We start from the raw sequence: 19,996 nt of genomic DNA, 5'->3' as shown, positions 1-19,996 counted from the left end.
AAGGAGTCTGACAAATAAGGCAGATGAGTTGAGGGCACAAATTAACACATGGAAGTATGATGTTATTGCTGTCACAGAGACATGGTTGAGAGAAGGGCAGCATTGTCAGCTCAATATTCCAGGATATAGGGTCTTCAGGTGAGATAGGGAAGGAGGTAAAAGAGGAGGGGGTATTGCAATATTGATCAAGGAATCAATTACAGCAGTAAGGAGGGATGACATCTTAGAAGACCCCTCAAATGAAGCCATATGGGTAGAACTGAAAAACAAAAAAGGAGCAATTACATTGCTGGGAGTGTACCATAGGCCCCCAAACAGTCAGAGAGAAATAGAAGAGCAGATATGTAGGCAAATTTCAGAGAAGTATAAAAATAATAGGGTAGTAATAGTGGGGATTTCAACTTCCCCAACATTAACTGGGTTAGTCATAGTGTGATAGGTTTAGAGGGAGCGGAATTCTTAAAATGCATCCAGGAGAGCTTTTTAAGCCAGTACGTAGAAGGTCCTACAAGAGAGGGGGCCATCCTGGACATAATTTTAGGGAATGAATCCGAGCAAGTGGTAGAGGTATCAGTGGGGGAGTATTTTGCAGATAGTGATCATAACTCCGTTAGATTCAAGGTTGTTATGGAAAAGGACAAGGATGGGCCAGAAATCAGAGTTCTAAATTAGGGGAAGACCGATTTTAATAAGATCAGAGATGATTTGGCCAGAGTGGACTGGGAGCAGCTACCTTAAGGTAAATCTGTGTCAGAGCAGTGGGACTCATTCAAAAAGGAATTAGGGAGAGTACAGGGCCAACATATTCCAGTAAAGACAACGGGTGGGACCAACAAATCTAGGGAACCCTGGATGTCGAGGGATATGCAAGATTGGATAAAGAGAAAAAGGGAGGCTTATGGCAGATACCGAGGGCTCAAAACAGCGGAAGCCCTAAAGGAATATAGAATGTGTAAGGGGGAACTTAAAAAGGAAATTAGGAGAGCAAAAAAGGGGCATGAAAAAACATTGGCAGGTAAAATAAAGGAAAATCCAAGGTTATTTTACAAGTACATTAAGAGTAAGAGGATAACTAGGGAAAAAGTAGGGCCCATTAAGAACCAAAGTGGTAATCTGTGTGTGCAGTTGGAAGACGTAGGTAGGATTCTAAATGAATACTTTGTGTTGGTGTTCACAAGTGAGAGGGACGGCGTGGGTATGGAAATCAGGCAGAAGGACTGTGATATAATTAAAGAAATTAGCATAGAAAGGGAGGAGGTTCTAAGTGGTCTGGCAGGCTTAAAAGTAGATACATCTCCAGGCCCAGATGAAATGTATCCCAGGCTGTTGAGTGAGGCAAGGGAGGAGATAGCAGGGGCGCTGGCAATAATTTTCAATACCCCTCTGGCCACAGGAGAGGTACCAGAGGACTGGAGGACAGCCAGTGTGGTACTGTTATTCAAGAAGGGAGGAAGGGATAAACCAAGGAACTACAGGCCAGTCAGTCTAACCTCAGTGGTGGGGAAACTATTGGAAGCAATTCTGAGGGACAGAATTAATCTACACTTGGAGAGGCAGGGATTAATCAGGAAAGTCAGCATGGTTTTGTTAAGGGGAGGTCATGTCTGATCAATTTGATTGAATTTTTCGAAGAGGTAACCAGGTGTGTAGTCGAGGGCAATGCATTTGACGAAGTCTACTTGGACTTCAGCAAGGCTTTTGATCAGGTCCTGCATGGGAGACTGAAGGCAAGAACCCATGGAATCCAAGGCAATTTGGCAAATTGGATCCAGAATTGGTTGAGTGGCAGGAAGCAGAGGGTGACGGTTGAGGGATGTTTTTGTGACTGGATGCCTGTGTCCAGTGGGGTTCCACAGGGATCGGTGTTGGGTCCCTTGCTGTTTGTGGTATATATAAATGATTTAGACTTGAATGTAGGAGGGTCGATTAGTAAGTTTGCGGATGACACGAAAATTGGCGGGGTGGTAAATAGTGAGGAGGATAGCCTTAGATTACAGGAGGATATAGACGGGCTGGCCAGATGAGCTGATCAGTGGCAAATGGAATTTAATCCGGATAAGTGTGAGAGGATGCACTTGGGCAGAACAAACAAGGCACGGGAATACACGATGAATGGTAGGACCCTGGGAAGTACCGAGGATCAGAGGGACATTGGTGTGCATGTCCACTGGCCTCTTAAGGTAGCAGGACAGGTAGATAATATGGTTAAGAAGACATGTGGGATACTTGCCTTTATTAGCTGAGGCATAGAATATAAGAGCAGGGAGGTTATCCTGGAACTGTATAAAATGCTGGTTAGGCCACAGCTAAAGTATTGTGTGCGGTTCTGGAATCCGCATTATAGGAAGGATGTGATTGCACTAGAGAGAGTGCAGAGGAGATTTACCAGGATGTTGCCTGGGCTGGAGAATTTTAGTTAAGAGGAGAGATTGGATAGACTGGGAGGAGAGGAGATTGAGGGGGGACATTATTGAGGTAGCGTAAAATTATGAGGAGCATAGATAGGGTAGACAGGAAGGAACTTTTCCCTTTGATGGAGGGATCAATAACCAGGGGGCATATATTTAAGGTAAGGGGCAGGAGGTTTAGAGGGGATGGGAGGAAGAATTTTTTCACCCAGAGGGTGGTGGGAATCTGGAACTCATTGCCTGAAAGGGTGGTAGAGGCAGAAACCCTCATAACATTTAAGAAGTATTTGGATGTGCATGTGCGATGCCATAGCAAACAAGGCCTAGTGCTGGAAAATGGGATTAGAATAGTTAGATACTTGTTTGACTGGGGCAGACTCGATGGGCCGAAGGGCCTTTTTCTGTGCTGTAGGCCTCTATGACTCTATGAAAGCATATCTTATCACTGGAAACTTTTCTTCTCTTTGTGTCTTTGATACCAGTGTCATACCTCTTTCCAACCAGTCTTCAAATAAAGAAATAATCCTGTACCGATCTTAGAATATTACAATATATCAAAACTCCTCTGTATCTATGCAACCATGCCAATAATAATCACTGAATTGAATTACTCACCAGAGAATAACTGCACCTTTTCCAGTATGAGTAAGCTTCACTAATAACAGAGCATGAGATAAATGTACATTCTATTTTAACACAACAAAGTCCAAAGTGAACACAAAACAATCTATGACATCTTTTAGCTATCTCCACCTATGACTGGCCCTCTATCTAGCTCTACCCTCCCCCCCGCCCCCCCCCCCCCCCCCCAACCAAACCAGCTTATATTTCACCTCTTTTCTATTTTTACTCAGTTCTGTTGAACAGTCATACGGACTCGAAACGTTAACTGTGTTCCTCTCCGCAGATGCTGCCAGACCCGCTGAGTTTTTCCAGATATTTTTGTTTTTGTACTAGACAATCTATACTTACTTAACACCATGCTTCACCCGGGTGGCTACCCATGCTTTTCTATTCCCTATTTTAGTGTTTCTCTTCCCTCTTGCCAACAGAGCTGCAATCTGTGTCAGGGCAATTACTGTTCCCTCACTGCTTCTTAGGTGGGAGTCTGTGCTGGTTCAAATGAAACTGTCATAGACTCCATTAATGTCTGTGATGAACAAAAAGCTTTAGAAGTTGCCACATATGAGATCTGTAAACTTGAAAATCATGTTTGTCAGTTTGTTGCACATCCTCAGAGCCTGACCTCAGAATCTGCATATGGGCATTGAACTATTCAGGCAAGTGTCTCTGGGTTCTGGAGTCCAACTCCAGAATCATGAGCAACTTTGCCCACAGAAAAGTGGAACATCCTCACTGAGTCTTCCAGGTCCCTTGTGCTCTGTGAGTTATCCAGTACAGCTTTATTGCTATCTAATTCATCCAGACGAAAATGTTTGAACTGGAAGTGAAGAAGTAGATAACACAGGGGGTGAGTTTCATATGTTTGGGACAGGAGGATTCAGCATGAACTCATGGAAAGGCATGAATCAGACTTCATCTCCTTCTCCATCTCGTGCTCCCCATACATCTCATCATTACAGTTAATAAAGAGGTAGTTGGGTCTTCAGTTCTCTTCATCGTCTTATTTCTCTTCCACCTCCTCTGTCCCCTGATGCTACTGTGGATCCACAAGAAAGGAGCATTCAAGCTAAGAGGGGATCAGCATTACCCCCATGGGACTAAGGAGATAGTGAAAGGGGTAGAGGTTTGTGGCTATGTGGTTCTCTACAGGGATATCAGGGTGACTGTGCTGGTGTTCATTTACTGACCTGAACTGGCACCATGCCTCCAACCTCACCATCTCTTATAGCAAGAGAAAATTACCTCTCCATGCCCTACTCAGGGTTGGCACTGCACCCTCTGATGGCCTGTCTCTCTTGGCATTGTACACCAAGACTTAGTAACTGGGGTGAAGACAAGATTGAGGAGTGTGTGTCAAGTGGCATGGGAGAGTTGATATAAGGAATGTGGTAGTATCATCCTGTTAGAATACAGGAAGGCATTTCTGAGTACATGCAAGTAATTGTGCTTACAGGAGATGGGGCAGCCATTTTGGATCCAAGTTAGGGGCCCCTTTACTAGAGTGCATTTGAAAGGGTTCACTGTCCAGCTGTAACTTTTAGAGATTGCAGAGTGTGCAGGTACTGAGGGTGTCCAAGAAGCAAAAAGGATAGTGGCGAAGAAAGCAAAAATAAAAATGGCAGTATTTATTCCCAAACATGTGCTTCACTTAGGAAGAAAGACATTGTATTAATAAAATGCCTTTCATTCCCTCAAAGTTTCCAAAACAAAGTAGATTGACCTGCGGTCACGTGGTACAAATACAGTAGCTAATTTGTCCACTCATAGCAAATGAGACAAATGGGGCAATATTAAGAAAGCATTGTTTAGTATTCATTGGCATCACGGGGAGGGCAAAGAGTAAAATCAAGATCAAATCTGCAGAATCAATTCATGAAAGATGGGTAATGAGAGAGAAAAGAATAGAATGGTAAAGAATCATGCAGAGGTACTGCAAAGCTGGAACTAGCTGGTCATGGAGTCATAGAGGCCTACAGCACAGAAGAAGGCCCTTCAGCCAATCGAGTCTGCCCTGGTCAAACAAGTACCTAACTATTCTAATCCCATTTTCCAGCCCCTGGCCTTGTATGCCATGGCATCGCACGTGCACATCCAAATACTTCTTAAATGTTATGAGGGTTTCTGCCTCTACGACCCTTTCAGGCAGTGAGTTCCAGATTCCCACTGCCCTCTGGGTGAAAAAATTCTTCCTCACATCCCCTCTAAACCTCCTGCCCCTTACCTTAAATATATGCCCCCTGGTTATTTATCCTTCCACCAAGGGGAAAAGTTCCTTCCTGTCTGCTCTATCTATGCTCCTCATAATTTTATGCACCTCAATCATGTCCCCCCCTCAATCTCCTCTGCTCCAGTGAAAATAACCCTAGTCTATCCAATCTCTCCTCATAACTAAAACTCTCCAGCCCAGGCAACATCCTGGTAAATCCCCTCTGCACTCGCTCTAGTGCAATCACATCCTTCTTATAATGTGGATTCCAGGACTGCACGCAATACTTTCCTTTAGCTGTGGCCTAACCAGCGTTTTATACAGTTCCAGCATAACCTCCCTGCTCTTATATTCTATGCCTCAGCTAATAAAGGCAAGTATCCCATATGCCTTCTTAACCATCTGATCTACCTGTCCTGCTACCTTAAGGGACCAGTTGGCATGCACGCCAAGGTCCCTCTGATCCTCGGTACTTCCAAGGGTCCCACCATTCACCATATATTCCTATGCCTTGTTTGTCCTGCCCAAGTGCATCACCTCACACTTATCCGGATTAAATTCCATGTGCCACTGATCAGCACATCTGACCAGCCCGTCTATATCCTCCTGTTATCTAAGGCTATCCTCCTCACTATTTACCACCCCGCCAATTTTTGTGTCATTCACGAACTTACTGATCAACCTTCCTACATTCAAGTCTAAATCTCTGATCTGAACTCTGATATCCTTTGCGAATGTCAATGAGCAGTCCTGGGGGGGCTATAACTGGCCATGATATATAAAGTAGAGCATACCTTTCCCAACTTGTCTAGACACTGAAACAGCTCCTTTAAGATCCATATAACTACTATTGTAGAGATAAGCCTTTGGTCACATTCCTCTCCTAATGTTTGGAACACACTAGTTGGGGCATTTTTCATGGGAACAGGGAGTAAGATTTTCCATCCATTAACCTGATTTTCTTCCCCAAAGAGGTGAGGAAGGGCCAAGTTTTTAACATAAATTCATTTTGACAACTTCCAGTGTATTTTGTGCTGACATGTATGACCCAATGCATGTTGTCACACACAATCAGTACATTCAGCGAGTGGAAGCTCTTTTCTGTTGAGGAACTTTGATCCCAGCTATTGCAACCCAGACCTTAGGAATGCCAGCAACCCCATAAAACTGAATGACGCTAACATGCTGTGATGGAATCCCCAGCTTGTTTGTGAATGTCATCAGTTCTACCTGATGAACACATGCTGCATTGCACTCTGGGCAATATTTCATGAATCCCCCCTGGCTGTCTGAAACAGCCCCCTATCTGTGGTAATCTGAGGTGCAATACATGTGAGAATGTGAGCTGTATTGCCCATGTGACTGTATTACCCAATTGCTGTGTAGCGTGGGCTACAATGTTAATCAGTAGTTTAGAATAAGGTCGACTCGCAGGGCCTTCACCCAGTGGAAGACAAGTTGGGAACTACTTGTGAGGCGCCAGGACCGAAAAACTCCATAGAACTCAAAGTGCTCCTTGGGAATAATTAACTATTATGGTCGTTTTCACCCAAATTTGTCAACAGTACTGGCTTCATTACACAGTTTACTCAAGGAAAATCATAGGTGAACTTGGCAAGCCTCACAGCAACAGGATTTTACGAGAGTAAAGCAGTTGCTACATTCATAGGCCCTGTTGGTACATTTCGACCCAAAGAAAGAATTAATTTTGGCCCACGATGCATCTCCTTACAGAGTAGGGGCAGTACTCTCGCATTGGGTGGTGGCTGGCTCCCAACAGCCCATTGGTTACGTCTTAAGAACATTCAGTGTTGCAGAACGAACATGCTCACAAACAGAGAAAGAAGGCTTATCCATTGTATTTAGTGTTAAGGAGTTCCATCAATACATCCATGGTCGCCACTTCATCATTGTATCTGATCACAATCCACTACTAGGCTTGTTCGGGGAAGATAAGGCAATACCCCCAATTGCCTCTGCACACATCCAAAGGAGGGCACTGATTCTAGCTGCTTACGAATATACTTTTATCCACCAGCCGGGAAGCCAGATTGCAAATGCCGACGCACTGAGCCGATTACCTCTAAAAGACAGCAATGTGTACGTCTCAATTCCTCAAGAACTTGTCTTGTTATTAAACTTTCTGGATTCATCACCAGAACATGCTAAACAAATAAGAGAGTGGACAGACCGCAATCCAGTTTTGTCTCACGTAAAGGAACAAGTCTTACAGGGATGGTCTAATGAGCCAAAGTCTGATGAATTGAAGCCCTATTTTAGTAGGCAATACAAGCTATCTTGCTGTGGGGAGCAAGGGTCATTGTGCCTCCGAGAGGAAGAAAGCCATTACTGACCAAATTGCATAGTGCTTACCCCGGCATCTCTGGAATTAAAATGTTGGCGCGAAGGTACTTATGGTGGTCAAGGATGGATACAGAAATCGAAAACTTAATCAAGAGCTGCATACAGTGCCAACAGGTACAGAAATTGCCTCCTTCTGCTCCATTGCATCCTTGGGAATGGCCAGGAAGGCCATGGGTCTGCCTCCACGTTGGATATGTGGGGCATTTTTTGGGCACAATGTTCCTCTTGATTATAGTTGCTCACTCAAAGTGGATGGATGTATATGATGTGAGATATAGACATTGCGTCAGAGTCTTGTGATACACGGGTTACCAGAGATAATAGTGTTTGATAATGGAACGGCATTCACCAGCGGGGAATTCCAAAGATTTGCAAATCTCAATGACATAACACATGTTAAGACCTCACCGTATCACCCTTGCATCAAATGTTATGGCCGAGCGGGCAGTCCAGAACTTCAAGTCCGGAATGAAAGCACTGGATGGAGACTCTATTGAACTAGATTAACACATTTCCTACTCAGCTATAGGACTATGCCACACACGACCACCGGTATTGCCCCTCAGAGTTATTGATGAAGAGGCGTCTCAGGACATGTTTGAGTCTTATAACGCCAAATTTAGGGAGAAGGGTAGAGAGAAGTCAGGAGGCCCAGAAAAATAGACACAATTACCACAGTTGTGAAAGAAACTTCACTGTTGGAGACACAATTTTTGCAAAGAACTTTGGAGATGGGCTCAAATGGCCATCAGGTGTAGTTAGTGCAGTGACGGGACCCCTTTCCTATCACATAGCGGTCAAAGGTCAGATAATTAGGAGACACGCAGATCACCTCAGGAAAAGGGAAACAGACTTACAAGAAAGGATGTGCCAAGTTGGAGTCTACACTACAAGTGGAAGGCACTCCACTTGGTTTGGAAGTGCCTGTAGGATCAGTTGAGCCTGAGAGAGTCAAAGAAACAAACTTACAGGTTCCTACTGTTCCTGGCTCGTCGGGATTGGCTCTTCTTGGAGTCGGGTTGCTTGTGAATGCAGCCCAAAGCGGGTGGTAAACTCCATCTAAGGCTAAATACTGGCATCCTACTGAGTGGACAGATGACTCCTGAGAAGGAGGCCTCGAATAAACCATCCGAAGTCAGTGAACTACGACGTTTGACTCGTTCGAAGAAGCCTCCAGAGTGACTGAATTTGTAAATAGTTTATTTATGTAAATATTTGATATATTGTAAAGATTGTAAATTGTACTTTTGAGTAAAAGGGAGGGATGTGGTAATCTGAGGTGCAATACACCTTTAAGAGAATGTGAGCAGATTGACCACGTGACTGCATTACCCAATTGCTGTGTAGCGCGGGTTATAATGTTAATCAATAGTTTAGAATAGGGTCTGGTTTGAGAAGCACACATTGTGTTAGTGCTCTGTTACTTGTGTTAATAAACAACATGTACTTCATCTTACATTGATCTCTGTGTCTGCAGTGTCTTGTTTACCAACTCACTCACTAGTAGATAGGTGTGCAACCGTGTTCGCTGAGCAAAGTGGCCCGATAGAAGGAACATAACACTATCTTAAAAGTCGAGTGGAATCATCACCTTCATTGCCACAGAGAGAGCATTGCAGGCAGATGACCTTAGCCGTAGGTCCTAATGTGGTAGGTTAAGTGCCTTGGAATATTTTACTATGTTAAAGATACTATATAAATGTAAATTGTCATAACAGAGCCCTCCAATTGTCTCATATCTCACTAAGGGCCTCTTATGATCTGTGTTGCCTATTTATTGTTTGCAGGGTGGGAAGTATCTCGCGGTGCCCACCTTCCTTAAATATTCATCCTGTGCTGCTCCTCATTCTCCTCCATGATAACGGTATGTGCCCAAAGGAAGTGCCATATCCACTTCTGCACAGCCCTCATTCACTGTGCATAGTTTGGAGTGTGGAGGGTAGGGTCAACACCTCTCAGTAGTCTCACGCTTACTGAGGAGTCTGAAGTAAATCCAACTCCAAAAGTTATAGTGAGCTGCAGAAATCACTAAAGAAATTCTATGCCCACTTTATCCTCAAAAAACGCTCACTTGCACCAGTCTTAGGTGATCCTGGCAACAGCTGCATTTTATAATCCTCATGCTAACTTACCCTAGACACGTTACAAATGTAAAAGCAGGAAACTCAGAGCTTTTGTGTCACTGGACCATCATGATAATATTTGTAAATTTGCTCATTGGAATAACTGCATAAATGATGTAGAAATTCTAGATCAAAGAATTGACCTATCATTATTCTTGAAACTCACTTTGAGAGGTTAAATGCTAAAATGATTGATTATATGTTTTGCAATTGGTGTGAGCTAGCAACAAATCACATATTTTCTGACTCTTTTCATAGGAGCGTATGAACAAGAGTTGGCCATTCAGCTCCTTGAGCCTGTTACACCATTCAATGAGATCATGGCTGATGGTATCTTAACTCCATCCATCTGCTTTGGCTCCATACCCACTTATACACTTTCCCATGAATTCTGGCATTCTCTATGGTGCTATTCAATGTCTAATTCTGTTCTTTTTAGTTATTAGTGACCTCCTCCACTCATCACCCAACCCGATATCCAGTTTTCCAAAAATTCTTCCCTTTATCATCAACTTCTTTCTGTTGATGTGGTCTCAAACAAAAGCCTTCATCTTCTTCACAGGAAAAAGGCTGCATCTTTTATCTCTCCTGTTCTCTTCACTGAGTTCTGAATACATCTGCTGTAATTGAACAAGTGGCACTGATCTTTTGAAGATTCTAATCTAATTTGAAGTGGAACTGAACAAACAGGGCTAATTTTTGGTCCTGTTGATAAAACATGGATAACTGCCCACTCCTTATAACTGAAAATGTACTCATGTAGGCAGAAATGGAAAATCTGTCCCTCAAACAATAGAAATCCTGCACTGCACAAAATTTATAACCAATTCAAGTACTTGAAAGAAAATGATGCTTACAACATGGTGAAGTACGATTCTAACATCCTCTCTCTAACTACATCTGTTGCCTTGTATATAGCTTCCTGTAGCACATTTCTGTGGCTATTTTCTCATCACGCTAAAATGTGCTATTTTTAGCTTTAATTCTGTTAATCACTGATTGGCCCGGTCTTCCCACATCATTCAACAGCATTTAAGTGGCTCCTTAAACATGCCAATGTGTTTCACATCATAATCAAACAAAAGTGGATGCTGAGACAATGGGGGAGATATTAGGAGTTAGCAAAACTTTGGTCTAAGAGATGAATATTAATGATGATCTTAAATGAAGAGAGGGAGATAGGGAGGTGGAAGGAGAGAATTCCAGTGTGCAAGGCCTTGACAACTGAAGGTATGTCCACCACTAGTGCCCTAGGTTCTTCCCCTAACTCCATGCCCCATTCTATTCTGCAAATGCTCTCTCCCTGCCTGCTCGACCATGATTCTCACTCTCTATCTGATAGCAATTGGCCCAGCCATTCAGCCCTCTTCTGCTATTATTCCGTCACCCCATCATACTTCCGTTCCTCCCAGAAACTCAAATAAATTTTTTACTCACTCACATCTTCCCGCTATCTGACTCCCAGTCCCACTTCATTTAAAGAGTTTATCATCAGCCACCCCACAAAATGTGCCCTTGTCTATTCCTACTAAGTTCCTGACACTGAGCCAATCATTTGACAATTTGCTGGTGTCACAGGGTCAGGAGATCAAATATAAAAGTTGCCTTCTCAGCACATAGTGTGATGTATCATTTAAATATATTGCTAGCAGATCTCTTATGGCATTGCTCATTGTGAAGTTGTCCTCAGCTGCAGGTATGATTGGTTACTCATGATGACAGGTTGATGGCACTTGTAAATATCAAATTAAAGCTTAGGCCTTTGGGCAATGCTGAGGCCTTTGAGTAAAAATGACAATGAAGGTACTCAAACAATCAAGCGAATATTTATATTATCAAATTTAATGATGTTATTATAAAATGTGTATTGTTCTATTTTTTAAATTTTAGACACCTTACTTTAAACCCTTGATAATTGAGTTTGTGAGAAAGAAAAATGTAAGATGAAAGGTTTGTGAAAAGCAATTTTGAATCATTAATTGGTTACGCTTATGTTTTTCTTTGATAGAATTTAATCACTTTGCAGAGTTGAAGTTTCAACTTGTGAACTCTTTACAAATATCGTATTTGAGCCAATGCACTGAAAGATATTTGCATGTGAACAATCTATGTATAAGAAAAAGTATTGCCAAAGCGTGTCTCATATAAACATATTCCGATGTATTATTTTTATAATATTCCTGGTAGATTGCCTAAGAAAACAAGCCAATCATTGGCCCTGAACTTAAAATTTACTGACCTCTAATTGACCACAGGCAATACTTCAGCACTGACCTCCAAAGGGACAGGCAAGCAGCTGAACATCAACATCTTGCTCCAGACGCAAGAATATGCAACAAGAAATCCACTTATTGGGATTAGAAAAAACACATATAAACTGATATAGCAATAGTTGATTGTGCCAACATAGAAAAATACCAAATTTGTCTTTTCATCTCTCCTAATAGCTGCAACCCACAAAAGAATCTGAACACACTCTGGCAATAAATTGGTAGGCTTACTCAGAAATATTCAGAATTGCAATGCCCAGCACTTGTAAAGCAGTGAGTCCTGAACCTAGTATTAAAGCACAATGTGGGATAGAGTAGGGAGAACTTTGTCCTCAGCTTAACCTGTGCTGGGTCAAACATGTGGACTTTATTTTTACCTTGCCAGCATATATATCTTCCACTTTGACAAGAAAGTAGAAATAGTCTTCTCTGAAGATACTAGTGCTATGATTCATTGGCTTCAAAGAGAACGCTTGGAACATGATGACATTTCCCCAAGAAGAACAGGAACATTTGCATGAAAGATATGATGAGGAATTAGGTTTCAAACTTCTGTTCAAAGTTTTAAATGGTGACCAGCCCTATTGCCAACAATAATTATTAATTCATGGATTCTTTTACAATAAGGTAGTAGGTGGGGGTCAAAGTAAGAGGGAATGCAATAAGATCTAAATTAGATTTACAATGAATGCATGTGAATGCACAGGACAGAACGAGAGCTTCAGGTGCAGTTAGTATGGCTTTTGAAAGAGTACTGGACAATTATCTGAATAGAAATAAATTGCAGGGCTATGGGGAAAAGGTGGGGTGGGGCTGGCTGAGTTGCTGTAGCAGAGAGCTGGCACAGGCCACGGGCCAAATAACCTCCTGTGCTGAAAACATTCCATGATTCTAAGCACATTCTCTGGCCTCTCTAAAAATAAATATGACAGCAAAATGAAGAAATTAAGCTAACAATGTATATAAATTATTTTGGCTGACCAGCAGAAACAAGTTGATGTGCTAGGAGCTCATTAAGTATTGGCTACCTAGTAACAAGGGTAAAGCTGTAACATTCTGTGAATGTTAAATTGGTAAAATCTGCCTTCAGTTGAATATAAGGTTCAGTAAACTGGTATTGGTCTGGAGACAAACAGTAAAAGAGGAATATGAGCCATTAGTATCAGCAGCTGGAAAACCATCCTTGAGAAAGGAGCATTAAAGAATAATACAGAAGGACAAGCAGAGTGGAAAAATGTTCATTTTTGTTTGTGTGCTAAAAATATTGGCAATTTTAAAACAGGATTAAGTTTGCAATTAAAATTGCAGATACTTTGCCAAATGTTTTGGGTATGTGCCAGCATAATGCAGGGGTATCACTATCGCAAGAACACAAGAAATAGGAGTGGGAATAGATCACACAGCCTGTTGAACCTGCTCTGCCATTCAATATGATCATGGCTGGTCTTGGTCTTCAATTCATTTTCCCGCCTGCTCCCCATATCCCTCAATACCCTGAGAGACCAAAAACCTGTCACCTGCATGCTAGCTTTCTGTGTCGCTTGTATGAGCACACCTAAGTCTCTTTGAACATCAACACTTACAAGTTTCTGACTTTAAAAAACTATTTCTTTTTTTATTCTTATGGCCAAAGTGAACAACTTCACATTTTCCTGTTGCACTGGTGGTATGCTCTTGCCTCTTTATTCAGTGTGTTTTGGGTAATGTCCATAATCACTATCCGTCAGTGAAAAACAGATATTCTTTTTGTGGGTAATGATACTTTGCCCGCCGATATGCTGTTTATATTACCAGGATGCATACCATATAAAATGATGCTGCCTGGAAACTAAAGCAGCAGAACAAAGTCTGCTGCAACGTGATCAACATGTGTTTTACTCTTTTAGAACAAATGGTATATTTCAACACTCATCACCTTCCCTCAATCATTAGAGGAAAATACAGGACTAGAAAAGATTCTGCAGTCCATCTCTTTGGTCCAAAAGAAACAATTAACTCTCAAGGCCCCAAATATTTATTTAATTCTCCCTTGAAAAATCCCATATTCTCTGTTTTCTTGGGCAGTCCATTTCTCACACTCACTACCATCTGCAAAAGTGTAATCTAAACTTTGGTGCCTCTTTCTTCTTCCAAGCTTGAGATTGCATTTCCTGTTTAGGGAGCTTGTCAAAAGGTTAAATGTATTATCAGGGTTCAATTCATCTAGTCATTTAAGGGGATTTGAGGAATATCTCTTTGAGGATTCTTCCACAGTGAACGTTTCAGCCTCTTCGTCTTTTCATTCTTTCTATGGACATGGATGTTGCTGGCTAGGCCAGCATTTTCATTGCTCATCCCTAATTGCCTTTGAGAAGGTGGTGGTGAGCTGCCTCCTTGAGCCGCTGCAGTCCATGTGGTGTAGGTACATCCACAGTGCTGTTAGGGAGGGAGTTCCAGGACTTTGACCCAGTGACACTGAAGGAATGGCGATATATTTCCAAGTCAGGATCGTGTGCGATTTGGAGGGGAACTTGCAGCTTGTGGTGTTCCCATGCACCTGCTGCCCTTGTTCTTCTAGGTGGTAGAGGTTGTGGGTTTGGAAGGTTCTGTTGAAGGAGCCTTGGTGAATTGCTGCAGTGCATCTTGTACATGGTGCACACTGCTGCCATTGTGTGTTGGTGGCAGTGGGATTGGGTGTTGGTGGTGGTGGATGGGGTGCCAATCAAGTAGCTGCTTTGTCCTGGATGGTGTCAAGCTTCTTGAATGTTGTTGGAGCTGCACTCATCCAGGCAAGTGGACAGTATTCCTTCACACTCTTCACTTGTGCCTTGTTGATGGTGGACGGGCTTTGGGAGTCAGGAGGTGAGTTACTCTCTGCAGAATTCCCATCCTCTGATCTGCTCTTGTAGCCACAGTATTTATATGGCTGGTCCCGTTCAGTTTCTGGTCAGTGGTAAACCCCAGGATGTTGATAGTGGGGGATTCAATGATGGTAATGCCACTAAATGTCAAGGGGAGATGGTTGGATTCTCTCTTGTTGGAGATGGTCATTGCCTGCACTTATGTGGCTTGAATATTACTTTCCACTTGTCAGCCCAAGCCTGGATATTGTCCAGGTCTTGCCGCATTTGGACATGGACTGCTTCAGTATCTGAGGATATGCGAATGATGCTGAACATTGTGCAATCATCAGCAAACATCCCCACTTCTGACCTTATGATGGAAGGAAGGTCATTGATAAAGCAACTGAAGAAGGTTGGGCCGAGGACACTACCCTGAGGAACTCCTGCAGTGATGTCCTGGGACTGAGATGATTGACCTCCAAAAACCACAACTATCTTCCTTTGTCTTAGGTATGACTCCAACCAGGGCCGTAGCCTTTGCAGTATCCAGTGCCTTCAGCCATTTCTTGATGTCACGCGGAGTGAATCGAATTGGCTGAAGACTGACATCTGCGATGCTGGGGACCTCAAGAGGAGGCTGAGATGGATCATCCACTCGGCACTTCTGGCTGAAGATTGTTGCAAAATGCTGCAGCCTTATCTTTTGCACTGATGTGCTGGCTCCCCCATCATTGAGGATGGGAATATTTGTGGACCCTCCTCCACCATTGAGTTTTTTTAATTGTCCACCACCATTCATGACCAGTTGTGGCAGGACTTAGAGCTTAGATCTGATCCATTGGTTGTGGAATTGCTTAGCTCTGTCTATCACTTGCTGTTTATGCTGTTTGGCACGCAAGTAGTCCTGTGTTGTAACTTCACCAGGTTGACACCTCATTCCTGCACTCTTCATTGAAGCAGGGTTGATTCCCCGGGCTTGGTGGTAATGGTAGAATGGGGAATATGCCGGGCCATGAGGTTACAGATTGTGGTTGAGTACAATTCTGCTGCTGCTGATGGCTCACAGCACCTCATGCCCCGTCTTGAGTTGCTAGATCTGTTTGAAATCTATCCCATTTAGCAAAGTGGTAATGCCACACAACATGATAGAGAGTAGCCTCAATGAGAACATGGGATTTCATCTCCACAAGGACCGTGTGGTCACTTTGATAATATTGTCATGGACAGATGACAGGTAGATTGGTGAGGAGGAGGTCAAGTAGGTTACTCTCTCTTGTTGGTTCCCTCACCACCTGCCACAGACCCAGTCTAGCAGCTATGTCCTTTAGGACTCAGCCAGCTCAGTCAGTAGTGGTGCTACCGAGCCACTACTGGTGATGGACATTGAAGTCACCAACCCAGAGTACATTCTGTGCTCTTGCCACCCTCAGTGCTTCCTCCAAGTGGTGATCAACATGGAGGAGCACTGATTCATCAGCTGAGGGGGTATGGTAGGGGGTAATCAGCAGAATGTTTCCTTGTCCTGTTTGACCTGACGCCATGAGACTTCATGGGGTCCAGAGTGGATGTTGAGAACCCCCCCCACCCCGACTGTACACCATTGTACCACCACCTCTGCTGGGTCTGTCCTGCCAGTGGGACACGACATACCCAGGGATGGTGATGGTGGCGTCTGGGACATTATCTGTAAGATATGATTCCGTGAGGACGGCTATGTCAAGCTGTTGCTTAACTGGTCTGAGAGACAGCTCTCCCAATTTTGGCACAAGCCCCCAAATGTTAGTAAGGAGGACTTTGCAGGGTCGACAGGGCTGAGATTGCTGTTGTCGTTTCCAGTACCTAGGTCGATGCTGGGCGGACTGTTGGGTTTCATTCCTTTTTGTGACTTTGTAGTGGTTTGATACAACTGAGTGGCTTCCTAAGCATTTCAGAGGGCATTTAAGAGTCAACCACATTGCTGTGGGTCTGGGGTTAGTGGACCAATGGGTTTTTACAATAATTGACAATGGTTTCATGTACATTATTATGGAGATTAGCTTTTAATTCCAGATTTTATTAATTGAATTTAAATTCCACCAGCTGCCATGGTGGGATTTTGAACCCTTGTCCCCAGAGCATTACTAGCCCTGTGGCATTACCACTTTGCTGTTGTCATTCCTGATGCCAAAGTCGATGCCAGGTGGTCTGTCCAGCATAGCTAAATACCACAAACTAGGAATCAGAATTGATTGTACTTCCATGCCTGGACATTCTTGCTGTTGTAATAGAAATGCATACTGCTTGGTAATACCTGTACCTTGTACATAATCTGTAGCACCTCCTGGGATTTGTGCCTTAGCCCTTTTGTTATTTATTCCAACCGGAAACTTTCCTTCCTGGTTCCACATATTACACTTTTAATGAGCAATCCATTAGTACTCCATCATCCCTGTCCCTTAGCATATAGCTGCTTAGTTTACATTCATTACTCTAATCTCATTACCATGCATCGGGCCAGATTAAATGCAATTTGTCATTAATTAATCCTTCTTCTCAAGAGTTAAGATCCCTTTTTATAGTTTACCTGTTCCCTATTTTTTGAATCCCATCCCAAATTGGTGTTATCTACAAAAGCAGGCAGCTCTTCTGTCCCCAGATCCAAATCAATCTTAAGCACAATGGATCCAGTGCTGATCCTTGTCCCTTTAGTAACCTCATCAGGTTGATGAAGCCCCATTCACAGTCCCAGTAAGAAAAGTATAATTTGCCTTTAAAAATCCTTGCTGGCAGTCAATTATTAACTTCTGAAAAGAAGCCCGTCTAGAATATCCCAACCACCAGCATATACTGAACAGGAGTTTTGCAATAAATGTAAGAAACAGATATGGTATGGGAGGAAAGTGTCAGCATGGATATGGGAAGGCGTGAAGTCTTGCTTAACAAAAATTGGCTGTGAATAGGGACCTGGTAATTGGCAAAAGAACCAGAAGTGAATTGAGATTTTTTTCTTGCAGAGTTATGATGATCTGGAATACACTGCCTAAAAGAATGGTGGAAGTAGAATAATAAGTTTCAAAAGGTAATTGCATATATACTTGAAGGGGAAAAACTTGCAGGACTATGGGGAAATGGCAGCAGAGTGCGACTAACTATATAGCTCATTCAAAGAGCTGGCACAGGCATGATTTGTAGAATGGTCTCCTTCTGTGCTGTGTTGTTCCATGAAATGGTTATGTGCACAAATATTAAGTTAGGTGTATTGAGAAGCTGGGGAAGTGGAAATGGGAAATGGGATTCTAATTGAGCAGAACTGGGGTTGGGGGAAGGAGGGTGGTGAGGAAAGGTAAATCTTTCCTTTGGTCGCGTTATGTTAAGGAGAGTTCACATTACCTGAATACCTTGATATCCTGGGCTGTCTGCGGGACCAGTACACGATAAGTTAAAACAGCTCTTTGCTGAGCGTGGATGCATTGTGTAAATGGGCGTGAGGCAAGGATATTTTCTCAGATAAAGGGGGTGAAGAAATGTGTGAAATTCATTTAGCTATGTTTATGATGGACTGGAATGTTAATTGATTATTTGTTTATGGTAATAAAATGATCGGAAAAGTTTGTGAGGGCAAAATAATAAGTCGCTTGTTCATGTGTGCTCTGCCCAAAGGCACGTTCTTGGCTCATTGTCCGCTAATGCTTCAACCTGAGCTGTTTTCTTGGTAGTTTTTGTCAGTGATGGTTTGCCATTACCTTCGACTCTCAGGGGCAGGTTGAAGAGGCAGATCCCTAGTCTACCTCAGCCAGAATGTGAATCAAACTTACAGTGTTGGTGTTATTCTGAACCACAAGCTAGCATCTAGCCAACTGAGTTAACTGGCCTTTAATATAATCATAAAATAAATAAGGTGATAAAATAAACTGTAGAGTTTGTGAGAACAGTATAACTATGGAGCTCAAGACAGCATTATAACCAAATAACAAAATCATTGCGAAGGGTTGTCATTTATGGTACAGAAGGAGGCTATTTGGCCCATCAGGTTCATGCTGGCTCCTGTGGAGCAATTCATTTAGTCCCACTTCCCCACTCACTCAGAGGCGTCAGCTGTGGCTCAGTTCATAGCACCCTCGCCTTTGAATCAGAGGGTTGTGGGTTCATGTCCCACTCCCGGAAAACCAAGAACTGTGATTGTACTTGAAAGAAGTTGCAATCTGTGACTGTTGGTAACTCGAAAGAGTTTCCCCACTCACTCCCTGTAGCCCTGCAAGTTTATTTCCTTCATGTGCCCAAGTAATTTCCTTTTAATTAAATTAAGTCTAAGGATATCTTTGTTGGATTCATGTCGTTATTCTGATGTCATTTGTATGCACATTTGATTTATTGATGGTACACATTGGATATAGCAATCAAATATAGAATGAGTATATATAAACTTTGTGAGGGAACCACTGTATAGTGTTCTCTCATTCTGGAATTATGAAGTATAGTGTCTCAATAAAGACTTGATTCTGTACTGTTAAAGCTATATAAGTGTGTACTTCAATGTTTAAAGTTACAAGATGAATTAGGACACGAAAACAGTCTGTCAGTTGTCACAAAACACAACCACCTGACAGTAATAAAACAGAAAGTGCTGTAATTACTAAGGCAGCATCTGTGAGAAACAGGAATTAACATTTGAGGTCAATGACCTTTTATCTGATGATAACCTGCAAACAAGTCAGGCTTTCTGCCTTTTAAGGCATTCTGTCTTACAGCCAACAGGCTCTTGGGAAAATGCTTCAAAGCTTTCGGACATCTATAATGATGAGGCCTATGTTACAGCAGGTGGAAAGTGCATTGCAAACATCACTTCAGATTATGCAAAGGAAGCAGGTGCCTTAATAGTTAATCAGCTGGCTACACTTGCCTGCTACGAGTTTTCTTTTGTGAAACTCCTGATGTTGCAAGGCAAACCTTTTCTTTGAATCGTTTGACAGCTGTTGCTGTTTGATCCTTTGGGTATTTTTTCATGTGATTCTAAATTATACATCTACTGTTTGATCAGTGTGATATTTTCCATTGGCCACACAAGAGCCACATTCATGCTTTCTGAGCATGTTTTGTTACTGTAGCCACTAGTATTTAGAGGGAAGACCCAAACTTCCTTTAGGATCTTTATCAGCAAGAAAGCGATCAATTTCTTCCAGTCTTGGATAATAACAGTGAA

The sequence above is a fragment of the Cetorhinus maximus genome, chromosome 17 (assembly GCF_964194155.1).
Source record: "Cetorhinus maximus chromosome 17, sCetMax3.hap1.1, whole genome shotgun sequence".
Lineage (NCBI taxonomy): Eukaryota > Metazoa > Chordata > Chondrichthyes > Lamniformes > Cetorhinidae > Cetorhinus > Cetorhinus maximus.
The sequence above is the reverse complement of the archived record's forward strand: the minus strand, read 5'-3'. Positions refer to the sequence as shown.